Source organism: Protopterus annectens, chromosome 3.part0, assembly GCF_019279795.1.
Source record: "Protopterus annectens isolate FY-2018-M chromosome 3.part0, PAN1.0, whole genome shotgun sequence".
Taxonomy (NCBI): domain Eukaryota; kingdom Metazoa; phylum Chordata; order Ceratodontiformes; family Protopteridae; genus Protopterus; species Protopterus annectens.
This window is the reverse complement of record NC_056731.1, coordinates 1346620258-1346637180: the sequence shown is the minus strand read 5'-3', so window position 1 is coordinate 1346637180 and position 16923 is coordinate 1346620258. Positions and strand designations below refer to the sequence as shown.

General features: G+C 40.4%; 1 protein-coding gene across 1 annotated transcript in view; it reads right to left on the bottom strand.

Annotated features, from left to right (window-relative positions):
* Positions 1-16923, bottom strand: part of LOC122797070 (E3 ubiquitin-protein ligase RNF166-like) — a 308293-nt gene that overhangs the window by 272324 nt on the left and 19046 nt on the right. The window lies entirely within an intron of this gene.

The following is a 16923-nucleotide window of genomic DNA, read 5'->3' as shown; positions in this document are numbered from 1 at the left end:
CACATATCCTGTAACACACATGTGATTGCGGCCATGGTACAGGCATCATTACACACACATTACACATACATACAACACACAAATGTATGACACAGATGAGCATTAACTGTGTACCTTATAGTACTGTGTGCCCCTACTTACAGATACCTATGCATGAGGTATGTAATCTGTGCAGACTACAGGAAACACACCAGACAGTGTTACCAGGGAATGTGAACATACACCATACTGTAGTGTTTAGGCCTACAACTTCAGGTAGTACAACAGTTCATATGTGAGCTGGATTCAACAGCAGTACCACTTACTGAGCATACATGTATTGCTTCTGCCTACAATGGGACACCGCAGTCGTACACAGGGAACAACAGCACAACATACGCCAATCTACTATGTTTGCATCCCGATAACTGACACATCTTTCTCTGGCCTCACACCTAGGACACAAACTACCATGACAGACACAAACTCATGCTAAGCTATCACACCTTTACAGACCTTGCACACAGTCAGTGTCACACTAATTCAACCTCACATAGCTGGTATTGCACTGAGTACATGTGTGTGTGCATTGTGTCATAGGTAGGTACTATGCTATTGGCCCTGGGCCTAGGGCAGCCTAGCCATATGCTACCCTGCCCTTTGGGACACATGTTGTGATTTTACTTGCTACTGTGAAACAGTTACACAGAGGTGACTCACAGGGCATATTACCTATCTCCATAACATTCATCAGGGGTATGTATGACATCTACTAATAAGGAGCCTTGTTTGGTAATGCTGGGTGATTTAGTCCAGGGTATGGCATATTTGTGTATAGGAACCTGTACCTCCAGCATGTGCTGTTTAGTGCAGTGACAAGGATTAGGGCCCTAGGTCATGTAGGCTGGACAGATTGTGAGGTGTTGCCATGGTGGTTGGCCAACTGGTATGGGTGTGACATAACTCTGTATGTCCAGCAGTGGTAACCTCTGTGTAGGAAGTATGCAAGGCACTCTAGCTGTGGTTTTGTGAGTCAGTCTGCATAGGGAATGTGTTTGAGGGCATTATCAGTCTTTGTTAGGTATGTCTGTGGCCTTTCCACTTGCTGTAGTTCTCATGGGAGGTAAATACTGCATAGGACATTGTGAGGTGTAGAGGGGTACACTGACTTACATTTCCCTAGCTGACACACCTTTTATGATGACACGTACCATGTACAGGGATTACAAGACTAGTGTGCCACTGTGGATATCAAAGGGGAGGCTATTGTACACCTGTGTCCCATGTTCCCTTCTGACACCTCCAGTGGTAGGCAGGCAACCACCTATGTGGTAGTTAGTGGGTAACGTGTTTTGGAATGGGGTATGGTGCTGCAGTATCAACAGTGGTGTTCAGTCCATGCCTTGGTCACGAGGCACCTGTTGCAATACATCTGCCCCCATGTCCCCCTCTCTCACTCGTACATATACATATAAATATATATATATATCAATATATACATATCTATATATATATATGTATATATATACATATCTACATATATGTATATACACATCGCTATATATAACCATATATATATATATATATATATATATATATATATATATATATATACATATCTATAGACATTCATATCTATCTGTATATATGTATGTATCTACATATATCTATATATGTATGCATCTATTATATCTATATGTATATACATATTCTATCTATCTATACATACCTCTCTATGTACATATAGATATATATATATATATATATATATATATATATATATAGATATATAGATATATATATATATATATATATATATATATAGATATATATATATATATATATATATATATATATATATATATATATATATATATATATATATATATATATATATATATATATATATATATATATATATATATATATATATGTAGATATATATATATATATATATATATATATATATATACACATATAGATTATTATATATATATATCACACACACTTCTAAACATCCATTGCTGTACATATACATGCACATCTAGGCACATAGACTGGCCACCTTTCATGGTGAGAATATCACTTCTGAAACAGTTGTGAGACATACCATTCTGTAATGATATTGCACAGTGTTGTGCAGAATGCATTATGCTGTCCTCAGGCTGTATAGCTGTAGCAGGCCTCACTGGCTCAGTCCCACAGATGTTCACCACCACATGACATATACCTGCACTGCATGCTGTTTTCAATACCACACACTACAACCTACATTGATATGTGCACATAGCAACCTTCAACTACATATGTATGTCCAGCCTTCACTAACAGTTGCAGTATGTCCCTTGCCCTATGCACATCTGCATATACATATAGGTACAGACTGCTAACACATATGGAGGGTTCACAGTATGTAGATTACCTTTCAGACACATCATTCAGATGCCAGCAAATACATATCTGTTACATACATTACCTTTGTATTTCTCACCTCTGTCAGTTGTACCTGTTGATGTGTTGTATTTCTGTATTTTGTGGGTTGCTGTCTCTGAAAGCTTTTTTCTTTTGGCTTGCTGGCTGGCTGGCTGGCTTGCTTGCTTGCTTTTTTTTTTTTTTTTTGGTCTCTGTCTCTGTCTCTCTCTCTCTGTCTCTCTCTCCTTCCATTTGCTGCAATTATATTATTGCATGTGTGGACTGGCAGTACAGGCTGCTTTTGTAGGTATCTGCACATGTGCATGTGATGGCCTCTGCACCAATTGGTGGCCAGCATTTAGTAATTGCATGCAGCCTGCTGTGTGGTAATTGCAGTTCTCACTGTGATTTCAGGACACTGCTATAAAATGATGTTAGGTAGGCATAGGCCTTTCAGTTTTGCAAGGTGGGGACCATGCTGGTTTGCTGTGGACACTGTTGTGTCAGTCAGAAGGTTGGTATATCTCTCATATCTGAGGCTGTGTTGTAGCCACTGAAATGCATGTTGTACTGAAACCTGGCTGTTGCTTCTTCCAGTTCACTCGTCTCAGTGTGTGTTAACTCACACCTGCTAATGCTAACACTGTTTACATGGGAGTATGTACTTTCCTGTGTTATTTGTGGATTAACTGGCATACAACAGTAGTTCTTGCAATGTGTTGCTATGGCTTTTCTATTTTCCATTTACATTCGCTCCTTGTAATGCATGATATATTTCTTTCAGCACTAAGTTCTTATATGTCTGCTGTGGCTTGGTGGTATTTCATGCAGTCTGGTGAGGCCAAGGTCTGGGGTTTGACACTTACAAAGGTATTTTATTTTGCTGCTGAGCAGTACTAGGACCTTGTCATACAGAGTGAATAAGACACTTTTAAACAGTTGTAAGTGGGAAGCAGGAAGTCAGTGGGGTCACCAGCTAGGGATGTGCAGGCTGGGTGTAGGGAAGGTCCACAGCTGCACATTTCTTTAACTGCAATAGCTGTACATATGTTTGACATTTGGTGTGACATTTGAAACCATCCACCCCTGAGAGAGGGGTGAGGACAACTACGTATATTGTACTAACAATTATTATTATCAGGCACATGCAGTGCTTGTGAACTGCTATACTGTCATTTGTATGTTAGAAGGCTACATCCTTTGATATTTCTGTGTTGTACTCCTACATAACGGCATGCTTGTGGAAGTAATTCTACAGCTGTTCGCAGAGTGTGTAACAGCAGACAGGCTGATATGCCTGTGTGTTTCTGACACTTCCAGGCCTGAGATACTTCCAGGTATATATTTGACCAGCCTCAGGGAAAGGTACATATCAGTGGGATACACCCGTGATATATTTCAGATATTCTGCAGTTTAGGTCCCTAGAGAGTGTAGCTCGGAGGGATTGGGATTTCTTTAAGTGAAGCATGTCCAGAAGCTCTGGGTTTGACATAGCTTCGTATGTTAGGCAGAGATCACCTCTGAGTAGGCGATATGAGTAAAGCTGGAGTTTTTTTAGATGGTCTGCGTAGGGCATCTGTTTGAGGCTCACTACTTTGTGTAATTACTGTGGTATAACCTGTGAATACCTCTTGCTTCATCCCAACGGTGTCTTTAAAATGTTTTAGTGCCGTACCCTTGCAAACAAATTGTACTGTGGGTCATTAGGAATTCTGGAAGGTGTTTTTCCCCCTTTTTAAGTACTCCTTAATTTCATTCTTTTGAATGTGAACTTTGACAAACCTAAGTCATGTTGTGACTGTGGGGTATTTTGAGCATATGTATTACTACACCATTTCTGACATGCAAGTAGTGTCTACTGTAACTTATTGACAGTTACCATTACGTGGGATTCCCCACCTTTCTGCCTACTGTTGTTACATTTCACAGGGAGTCAGTAGGGCTCAGGTAACATTTGTTTGCAAATCAGGGACATCCCTGTAAATCAGTCACAGTTGGGAGGTCTGGCCTCTTACCTATTCAAATATGGCGGTGTTTATCCTGCTCTGATACTGTGTGGGGTTTGTAAGGTGCTACCGTAACATTATTACCTACTAGCATGGCTGTTTCTCTTATCACACTCATGTAATGCAATTCCACAAGAATTGCCAGTAAAGATACACAGAACAAGCTTTGTATAATGGCCTTCCTATTTTGCCTTTACATTCACTCATTGTATTTCATGATATATTTCTTTCAGCACCAAGTTCTTGTATATCTGCTGTGGCTCAGTGGTAATTCATGCAGTCTAGTGTTTCCGGGGTTTGAGACTGACAGGGGTATTTTATTTTGTTGATGAGCAGACTACAGGCCTTGTCATACAGAGTGACTAAGGCACTTTTAAGCAGTTGTAAGCGGGTTTGCGTGAGTTTGCGCAACACTTAGCTATGCTTATCTACGCTTAGCTAAGCGCACACAAGCGCACACCCGCTGACTACTGCTTAAAAGTGCTTACTCCCGCTAACACCCACGCTAATTTCTTTTAAAGAAAAGAAAATGGGAAAATAGGACAGTGGTGAAAAAGGGGGCACAAAGAGGGTAGGACAGTAGGAAAACAAGCTCGGGATGTGCAGGAAGGATGTAGGGAAGGCCCATAGCTGCCCAATTCTTTACCAACAACAGCTGTGCATATATTAAAAATTTAGAGTGAGATTTGACACCTTCCACCCCTGAGAGAGGGGTGAGGACAACTAAATATGTTGTACAACCAATTGTAATTATCAGTTTACATGTCCAGCAGACATGTATGCGAAATGGGCAGCTATGTATGGGGCGTAATTTTTTTTTGGGAACAGAGTGCCCTTTTTTTATTTTTTTTTCAGGTGAGAGTGGAATGTGAGGTACAGGAAGTAGGTATATTTGGGGAGGTAGGTTGGGGAGGTTAGCAGACAAGACAAACAAGACGCATACAGGGGTGGAGTATGACACATGTGGGGGGTAAACACAATTGATGGGGATGGATGTTTGGATATCGCAAGCCCATGAGCCCACAGATGGCAACAGTGGAACTGAGATCCCCACCTATGGGCAGTTACCACTGCGCCTTCACAGCCCAGGCTGGGGCTGTGCTGGGGGATGGATAGGATGGGCAGGCACACCCGTGAGCTGCGCCACTCTCGCCTCAAGCTGGCATAGGGGATCAGTCACGGAACGCCTGATCTCACTACACACCATAGACTGGACCCTATGGAGGGTGAGTGGAGGCTCTCCTCCGGTCACGCTCGCAGAGGGGGGACAAGCCCCATCCCCTGCAGCGCTTCCACCCGAAGGTGGCACAGGGCCACCAGAGGAGGAAGTTCCGGCCTGGGCACTGGTGCCAGGTGCACTCGCCAGATGAGGTGGGAGAGGTGGGTCTGCTGGAACCCGCCTTCCCTGTTGTCCTATGTTTAGCAGTATTATATGGCATTTTGGATTAGTAACAACCAACACCATTCAAAATTAGTTGTAACAGCATGCATCAGTATTCCCATTAACCAAACACACATGAATTCCGAACATTGAGCAGCAAGCATAACACATGAATATTTAGAACAACAGTGGACATTCCAACAGCATGCAGGGTTCATTGGTGGCAACAGGCCATCAGGTTTGGATATATGAACAGGGCACATGCATCAATGTACATGCAGATATGTATAAACCAACAGGACAAATGTCCATGGGAATTAATTGTGAATACACATACCCAGTTTGGTGTGGAATGGCATCATTTGTGAGAATAGGGTAGGGTGGAGAAATATTACATTAACAACTTAAACTACCTATACATATACTGTACATTCCTAGTAGATGCAGATATATATCCCCTACATGTATTAGTACAGTTTCCTGTATGTAACCTTAGGAATGTTGGTGATGGGGATGTTACTGCTACATTAATATACATTCCATTTTTATTCATATATGTTCATATCTGGCTATGTTCAGGTAAAGCATCCTGCTACATTTGATTTATATGGGTCTAGACATCTGTGGATGTTCAGCATTTCATACAACCATACTATCTCCATAATGCAAGGGTACAGCAACATATCCAAATTGTGGGACGGACACAGTCCAGGTTCTGTACTTTATTAAAGACATTTCACTCTTTGGCTGTGGCTGTCTCATTCATTTCATTATGTAGTGAATGCAGTATACCTTTATTCCAGACTTATTACAGCTTTCTTGTTAGCTTCAAACTGTCTTTCTCACACTCTCTCACTTATTTTATATTTACATTTCAGGATGGTACTTAATTCTAGGCTTTATTAACATTTATTACTGGGTTATAACAATCCTTTCCAGCTGACTCGCTTATTTCATATGGCAGAATTTACAAGGATGTATTCGACACTTGTCTATCCTTTGTTGATTGAGTACAACACTCAGTTTCAGGCTAAAGCAGTTATCTGATATTACAATACAGGTGGAAACTCTATTTGAGACTTGTTTAATCTTTATTACTGGATTGTAATACTCTTTTCCAGGCTGCATCACTTATCTAATCTTACATTACTAGCTGAATCTTTCTTCTAGGCTTATTTGACCTTTATTACTGGGTTACAACACTGAACTCTTTTACAGGCTGTCTCACTTCTATTCTATAACAATACCAGCAGAATAATTACTAACCTGCCTGGTGGCGCAACCTTGCCAGCCTATCAGCATAGGCTTGCAGATTCGCGGAACGAACACCTGCAGCTGTAATATAAATGAATGAATACTGGAACATACCTATCCATACTGTAGGCTAGGACAGCATTTCTTACATACTTAATTACATGGATACTTACTCAGTAGTGGGGCGTTGGGCATTTGACGGGCCTCCTGGATCCATCGGTTCAGTTGGTCCTCCATTCATCGCTTCAGGTCCGCATGGTGGTGATGGACCTGTTCACCAGTCCTCGGAATGCCTGTGTCACTGGTGAGATCATGTGCCAACCGGTTCCACGCCTCTGCCTTGTACGCTCCCCATTGAACCTGGCCCTGCATGAGTTGGCCTTCATGATGGTGGACTAGGAGCCAAACCATATATTTTGACTCCTCAATGCTCCACCTTTGTGAGCTAAAGCGATTTCCCTCTCCTGCACCTGCCATCCTGACTGCAAATGGGTACCACAATCAGTTATGGTGTGTATTCCTGCCTATGGGGCTTATATATTCTGGTTTTCCCACACTTATCTGTGATTGGCCATTTTAGATATTTCTCTGATTATAGCAAACCTGCTTTGTCATGGTTATATTTTCATCCATTCCTATATGTATGGTAATACTGTATTTCTAAGTACAACTGTCATGGCTTAGTGGTTCAGTACTTTGACTATGGTGCACAGTATCCTGGGTTCGATCCTTTACTACTGTCTAGACAGGCTAGGAGGTGTGTTTGTGTAAAGGCGACTTTGCTACAGCTTGCCCAACGTTGCCCGACGGTGAGCTGGTTGGCACACTGCACAGCTCTGCACAAACGGCTTACGCTGGGTAACGCGTTATTTAGCTATAAGCACTCATATTAAGCTGAGTAAAGTGCTGCCCAGCTACGGGCACTCATATTAAGCTTGTTAAAGTGCTGCTCAGCTAGGGGCACTCATATTAAGCTTGTTAAAGTGCTGCTCAGCAACGGGCACTCATATTAAGCTTGTTAAAGTGCTGCTCAGCCACGGGCACTCATATTAATCTTGTTAAAGCACTGCTCAGCTATGGGCACTCATATTAAGCTTGTTAAAGCACTGCTCAGCTATGGGCACTCATATTTAGCTTGTTAAAGCGTTGCTAAGCTATGGGCAATTATGATCCTTTTTTTATATATTACATCAGTTTTGTTCACAAATACATGGGCCATTTCATTACATTTTACTTACATTATAGTTATATATGTCAGGGGATTGTTTCATACTTATTTAAATAAAAATGGAGAATGATATTGTGGGTGCTCGAACCATGACTACCTCCTCTTTGGCCGACGTCTCTACCGCTACACTATTGCTACTTGGCTTAATTTGCATATGTAGATCTTATATACTTTTCAATGTCTGCTAACTGTGGCTGAGCAAATGGCATACCCGCGCAAATGAGCTCAAATGCGGGCAAACATTTTGGAAATTATAAAAAAAAAAAGGAAACTGCTATTTTTACATTTTACACATTTTCAGTAGGGTTTAGTCTGTGGGGATGTGTGGTGTTGTGTTCCTTGACATTTCAGCGGACTTGCTCATGGGTGTTTACTTTCAGGACTCTGACTCTTCTGGGGGCGTGTCCCTTTGCTGTACTCGGCAATCGGACACGTCCCCTACTTTCCTACATGGGCCGTGTTAGACTAGGGTATGATTCAGCATTCCCTCATGAATATGCATGGCATGCTGATGTCATACCATTCAACTGCAGCCTCCGAGTAAGACATATTAAGTCTTACACAGAGGTTTTGTGAATCCGGCCCAATATCCAACCGGGTCCTTATAGTAGGTAGGGACCTTAATGTAGTCATACACCCATTGTTGCACAGAATACCTTCACAATACCTTCACAAAAATCTGCCTTCCCAGAGTCTCTAGGGAATTGTACATAGTGAATGAAGAATTTTTCTTATGGATATTTTGAGATATTTCATTTCAAATAAAATGATTATACATACTATGCCTTGGGGGTAGCTAGTAAAATTGATCTGTGGCTTGAGAATCCAGCAGAGCTGCATAGAGTCATGGAAACTTTTATCGCCTCAGCAACACTCTTTCCAACCATGCAATGATCTTATTCATATATGGGCAGGTTAATCATGGTCCACAATTTCAACAATGGAAGTCTGATCCTTTGTTATTAAAAAATGGTGAGTTTCTCGCTGTGTTGGAAAAGGGAATATGCAATTACAATAAGTTAGACTTCCCTTTTCAGCATGGAATGTTCATGGTCTGGGAGCTTTATCTCTCCAAATGCAAGGAATTCATTGGGAAGTGGAAGAGGGAGTACAAATACGATAGGGAAAGATGGCTGCAAACTATTAAACAAAAGATTAGTGTGTTAGAAAAACAACTTAAAGTTAAGGTTTGCAAAGTAATGAATTGCTATTAGAGATCCAGCATTATAAACAGGAATAACAGTTGTGAAAAGAAGTGTTACTAGCGAGACCAAAAAAAGACAAGAACAAGAGGCTAGCAGCAAGCAGAATACGGTTTAATGTTAGACTGAGCACTTTTTTCTGAATGGTATAACAGACCGCTTCAGAGTGAAAAGCATACCATATAAACACAATTAAATACCCCTAATTGTCAATCACATGATCTCACACACCCAACACATTGCTAAAGGAAACTAAATAGAAAAAAAAGCACAATACGAAAAATATATATAATATACAGAAGTAAGAAAATATAAAAGTGTAAAAGTCACATGAATAAGCACAAATACAGATATAAAAAATATTTAAACTTTATAAGACCTCAATTTTAAAACGCTTCCAATAGAAATATGTTCATTGAGCCCTGGAGGGCATAGACATTTAATCTAAGTTGCCATATTAACTCACGTTGCTCTAATAGGTCCTCCCAAGGTCCCGCCTAGGGGGTTTAAAAACAAAGTCCAAACCAAAAAAAAGAAAATAATGGCCAGGGTTATTTTTAATTTGCTTGGCAAGGAAACTGCTAGGCTTGTTGTTCTTTATATCCAAGGAGTGTTCATACATACGCTCCCTAAGTTTTCACTGTGTATTCCCAACATAGAAACGTGTGTATTTTTGACATATGGCAAGATAGATCACTCCTTGTAAGTTACAATTATAAAAAAGGTACCTTTAACGTGTTTCTCATTAACCGTAACAGAGTCCCCCACCAATATTAACCTACATTGGGAGCAAAAACCACACTTGTTCCAGGATTGTTAAATGGCAATACATACAGCTGGCAAGAATGATTTTCGATGACACACTATTTGACATGAAAAGCAAAGTCCTGGCTGATATGTTTCTTGCTCGTGGGTACCCTATTCAACTTATTAACTCCATTAGATGTGATACAGTTCAAAAAAGGAAGGATGGAGTTAATGTATCCTTGATAAAAACTGGCTTTAAGTCAGTAAATGACAATTTTGGTGGTAGTCATGTTGTTAAAAAAAGATTTTTCTGTTGCTTTTGTTATGGAACACCATTTGGAAGAGAGACATCTTAGGGAAATTTTAAATAGAAATTGGTCAATATTCACCTGTTTTAATGGTATTACTGACAAAGTAGGTGGTAGTTTACTGGAAGGGTAAAACGATAAAGAACTTTTTTGGAGCATAGGAACCAAAACACTTGCCAGTATTCACACAAGAAACCTGGAACCAGTAAGTTTTGACATAGGGCGGTATGGTATGTGTGATGGTCACAATGTTGGTCAATTAATTCTATTCCCTGTGTAAACCATTCACTGATGTGAACATTCACCTAAGTGAAAGTTCACTGTTTTGCGTATGAAGAATGGAGGTTTTTCCTGAGTTGAACCTTTGATGACCTTCACGGTGGGGGTCTGAGATTGCTTTGTATGTCAGACAGAGGTTGCCTCTGAGGGGTCTGTATGAAACTGAGTAGAGGGACAGGGCTTTTAGCCTATCTGTATAGGGTAGATGCTTGAGGCCCTGGATTCTCCTGGTGAGGAACTTCTGTGGTCTCTCTAGCTGCTGCATGTGCTTTGCGAGGCACATGATGAAGGGGGCATTGTACTTAATAATTGGCCTTATAAGGGAAGAATACAGGGATGTTATGACCTCCTTGTCCATGGATGAGATATCCTTACTTATGAGGTGGGCCATGTAGAAACCTTTCCACACAACGGAAGCAACATGGTGGTCAACAAAAGTCAGGTTGCTATCAACCTGAGTGCCCAAATCCCTCATGACTGATTGTGTGCTTAGAAAGTTATTAATGTGATAATATGTGGGGATGTCACTCTCCCCAAAGGGGATGATGATGCATTTTCTGGCATTCAGCTTGAGGCCATGTTTCTGGCACCAGTCATTTGTTTGGGTGAGACCTTCTTGGAGGATGTCCACATCACTTTGGGAATTGATGACCACACCCATCTTGCAGTCAACTGCAAACTTGGTCAGCCATAACCCACTGATTTTGGCCTGCACCTCAGAGAAGTATAACCCAAATAACAGGGGCCTCAAGACCAATCCCTGGAGTACACCGTTCATTACAGATCTACTGCTTGAGGTGGCTTCCCCTATTTTGATTAGGTGGGTTCTATCAGTGAGCTAGTTTGCTACCCATCTGGTAACATATGGATTGATGCCTAGTTGAGAGTTTATTTATTATGCCCGAGTGGGGATTAATGTCAAAGGCTTTGGTCAGGTCAAGGTAGGTGGTGTGCTCCGTCTTCCCCTAATCCATGGCTTTGGTGACTGTCTCAAAGAAGTCAACCAAATTTAACAGACATGACCTCCCCTTGACAAAGCCAAACTGTGTGGGGTCAAGTGTTTGGAGGTTGCCAATGTCCCTGTTAATGAAGTCCATAATAATCCATTCCACAGTCTTGCAGATCAAGCTAGTTAGGCTGATGGGTCTATAATTTCCTAGATCGGTGGACACTCCATCTTTGTGTAAAGGGATGACAGTGGCTGTCCTCCACTCGGCTGGGACAAAGCCGGTGCTCAAGCTTTGGTTGAATAGGGTGCCTAATGGTGCTGCAAGTTCATGCCTGAATTCACGTAGGATGCAGCCTTGGATGTTATTGGGTCCCATGGAGTCTGTATTTTTTGCCTTTGAGAGGACAGTGATGACCTCTTCTCTGGAGATAAGGAGAGGGGGGTACTGGGGATGTCCTGATTTACTGATGGGGGGACAGATGGGTGAAGTTTTCACTGAATCTGTCAGCCAGTAGGTTGGCTATATTTACAGCATTTGTGTACCTGGTGTCCTTGACCACCAGTTCTGAACAGATCTGGGTACTTCCTTTGAGACTGCGGACATATGTAAATAAGGCTTTATGATTGTCTCTAGTAGATGTGGCCAATTTGGACTCAAAGTTGGCTTTAGAGGATTTTACTAGTGCTCTTATTTGCTTGTTCAGGCTAAAGAGAGAGAGTGCTTCCAGTTGGGCACCTGCACATTCTTGGTCCTGGACAGCAATTGTTTTCCTTTTGTTATATAGTTTATTTATTGCAGATGTCCACCAGGGGTGGCTGAGGTGGTGCAGCGATTAGCGTTGCTGCCTCATAGCAAGAGGTTCTCTGGTTCAATCCTCGGCTGGGGTGCTTTCTGTGTGGAGTCTGCATGTCCTCCCTGTGGGTTTCCTCTGGGTGCTATGGTTTCCTCCACATCCTCCTGCTAAGATACAACAAAAGCTGATATGTTGTGCATGCAGGGAAAAAAGATCATACTGGTCTTTCATTCTTGTTCCAATCTGTGTGTACCAAAATGTATTACAATATCAAATACAATAGTCATTCCATAATTAATCAATAAGTTTAGTTTATCATAGAAGTGATTCTCATAAAAATATAGACTTCTAAGCAATTATTCCTCTTTCTGCATGTTTTTGTAGGTATCTTGTCAATACTCTTGTGGTTCTGTTCTGGCATCCATTTTTACGAAAAAATAGTGTGCCCCAGGGCATTCAGACAAAGGTGGATGCACAGTGTGTGTGTGTGTGTGTGTGTGTGTGTGTGTGTGTGTGTGTGTGTGTGTGTGTGTGTGTGTTTGTGTGTGTGTGTATATATATATATATATATATATATATATATATATATATATATATATATATATATATATATATATATATATATATATGCATGTATACACACACCCAAACACAAACATGCACATGTATGTAAATGTAAATGTCTCTATATAACTCTAAATGCATTCTGCAAAATGTTATGTATGCATTGCTTACTTTAAACTTGTTTCAACTTTCTAAAAGTATTTGCCAAAGTATTGCTGAAAAGATTTTAAATGTAATATTCATTTGAATGTATTCTAAAAAAGTACAGTCTACTTATTCATCATCATCATCATCATCAACCCCCGCTTCTCTCATTTTCTAAGTGTAATTTGGGTGTCGTATCAACTTTTCCAACCTGCCTCGATTCAGAGACACTCTCCTACCTTCTTCGCCCATCATGCCTGATTGTTACAGATCCTCTCTTAAGCAACTCATCTATCCTGTCTGAATGTCCTTATTTCTTCTTGCTTTCTTCCTGTGTCTCCCAAATCCTCTTCACCAAATTGTTTTGCTTTCCTTCACATGTGACTGAACCATCATATTCTGTTTTCCTGACTTTCTCTGCAACAGGGGCTACTTTGACTTCTTCTCTAATGTCTTCATTTCTTCATCTGTCCCACAGTTTAGATCCTAGCACCACTCTCAAGCACTTTATCTCTAATACCTGATGCTTCCTCAACTGCTCTACCTTCACTTCCCAGGTTTCTGTGCCATACAAAAGCACAAGTCGCACCACTGATTTATATACCTTACTTTTCAGCTTATTCTTCTGTCTCACACTGTCCCTATCTCTCTTTGCCAGTTGGTTACAGTACCTCTGATTCCAGCTTTAACCCTCTCATTCTAACTTCTCTTCTCCTCAACCATCCCATCTCAGATTCCATTAATCTGTTGCAATATTTAACCCAATAGTTCACTTTTCTGTTTTTTTTCTGATTTTTCTTATTTGCTGCCATGGTGACACTCGTCTGTTCACATTTTCATCGCAGATGCCTTTAGCTGCATTAAAGTTACATTTGCTGAAGTTCCTGCTCAGAATCTGCTTGCAGTGCAACATTTTCTGCATACATCAGCAGATTTGTTGACCTCCAACCTGTTTGCTAATTAGTCCAACTCATTTTGAACAGGAGTGGGCTCAGAACAGAACCCCACTTGGAACCTCTGTATGAGTCTGAACGTTGTTTAAGTTTGTGTTATTAGGTCCTTGTACATAGCTTGCACTAATTTTACCACTGTTTCCAGGACTTTGAACCACCTCAGGACTGCCCAAACCAGATTTCTTGCAACCTGGTCATATGCTTTCTGCAAATCTAGGAATGCCTAATTGGACTCTTTTCTCCTCTCTAGCTTCTTTTCCACTATCTGTCTCACTTCAGACATTAGATTAGCTATGCTGCATCTAGATTTGAATACCAACTGTTCATCTACCATTTTGCTTTCTACTACTCTGCATACTCATTCATCAAGTATCCTCTCCAGTACTTTCATAAAGTGTAACAGGAGTCTGATAACTCTGTACTGCCAACAGTTGTGAATGTCCCCATTGCTCCTGTGTACTTGCACTAGACTGCTTATTTTCAGTAATTTGGGGTATGCCTTTCACTTCATATCATGACAAGTGCCTTCAGGATCAGTTCTCCACTAACACATCCAACATTTTAATCAGATCTGCTTTGATGTTATCTGAGCCAGCCACTTTCACTGACTTCATTTTCAATAGTGCTGTACTTGTTTCTTCTATGATGGCTTTTTCTTCCTCCTTTACTGTAGCTGTACATGGAGCAGTACAGCTTCTGCTGGCTTTTCTACATTCAGAAGCTGCTGGAAGTACTCCTCCCATCTGTTTTTGATTTCTTCCTGACTGGTTGGCAGATTGTTGCTAGCATCTCGTACAAATGGTGTCAGACAACTATCTCCTTTATCTTTATCTTTATGTCTTTGCCTAACAGAGTTTCTTTATGCCACCTGCTGTGTCACTTTCCAGAAGCTGGAAGAGTTTATCTGATGCCTTCTTCTTTGCTACTGTGACTGCTTTTTTAGAATCTATGTTTTTTTTTCATCCAGTATTCCTTATCCTGGTCCATATTTTTTTCTCCCACCTCTTCCTGTATTCCTTCTTTCTTTTGATAACTTTCTGGACTTCTGCATTCCACCACCAGCTTTTTTTATCAGAGTCAGATTCAGCACTATGAGGCCTAGGCAGTTGCCTAGGGCCCATTACCTTGTGGGGCTGCCACAAAGCTTACATTTCTTAATTAAGAATGCACTCTGCATGCATTGTATTTCTTCTTTAAGGATGCACACTTTAGTAGCATCTGTCATACTATATATACATGCACATTTAAACACTGGAGCAGAGTGCAGGAATTTTGCCATTCAGTTCAAAAGAGGCAAGCAAGCACAGTTATGGTTGGTATGTGTGGCAGGCTAGTTAACTTATTCAGGCTGAAATCTTGTACCTTGATTACAGGAGACTAGGGCATAAATACTTAACACCAACTACCAAACTGTCATCACCAGGTGCATTTTCAAGGACTGTTGAGTTTCTGTGCATTTTCAAAGAATGTTGAGTTCCAGCACATTTTCAAGGACTTTTGTGTTCCAGTGCATTTCCAAAGACTGATCAATTTCCCTGCATTTTCAAAAACTGTTAAGTTTCTTTGTATTTTCAAAGAATGTTTAGTTTCAGTGCATTTTCCAAGAATGTTGAGTTCTAGTGCATCTTCTAGAACTGTTGAGTTCCAGTGCATTTTCAAGGACTGTTGATCTTCTGTGCATTTTTAAAGAATTTTGAGTTTCTGTGCATATTCAAGGAATGTTGAGTTTCAAGGGATGAGAAGTTTACTTTGGCTCATGTTAAGTCTGTTTTCAATGTGTAGCTGTTTTGTTTAGCAAAAGGACATCAGTGTTTGTGCTATAAGCTTTGAATGCAGTGTTAGTAGCACAGCAGGTAGCATGACCACCTTTGATGCAGAAGGCTGTAGGTTCTACTCCTACACCATGTAGCTAGAGGCTGATCTTGCAGTGCCCTTTAAGGGGAATGGGGTAATGCTCTCCTTTGGATGAGATTATTAATAATTATGAACATGTTGCCAATTTGACAGCCATTCCCTATTTGCAATATTACCAGCTTACCATTTTTTTAATGTAACATGGACAAGTTATTCTCCAAGGGAGTAGATACTGAATTTGTACATGAAACACTGAAATGTAAAGTTGTTTGCCAGCAGTGACCTCTTCATTAGTTATAGATCTCTTTAATGTAGAATTATTCAGATGACTTTTACTTCTGCAGGGATTATGCACATTTACCGATATTTTTGGATTGTAATAATAGAGGTTTGAGTGGCCTCTTGTGGTTGAAATGCTCTTTAAAGTTCTAGTTTTGACTTTATTAATTCATATGTTTTGTTACATTGCTTAGTGGAAAAATGTTCAAACCTACAAATTTAAAACACACTCTAGCAAGTGATGCTATATTATACAAGGAATATAATTCAATTCAATCAGGATGGTGCCCCACAGAATACATGCATGTATGCATGGTCCTAAAAATCTGTGCAAGGGAACTATGGTTTGAAAACAGCCCAAAGCTAAACTTATTCTGCCACTGACCAGATGCATTTTCTTCGAATGTGAGTTTCAATGCTGTTTCAATGAATGTGAGTTTCAAGGGCAGAGAAGCTTACTGTTTGTGCTAACTCTGTTTTCATTGTGAGACTGTATTGTTTTGTTTAGCATATGGCTATCAGTGTTTGTGCTATAAAATCTGAAATAAACATTTTAAGTATCTCTAATCATTGTAGAAGTAAAGAAGAA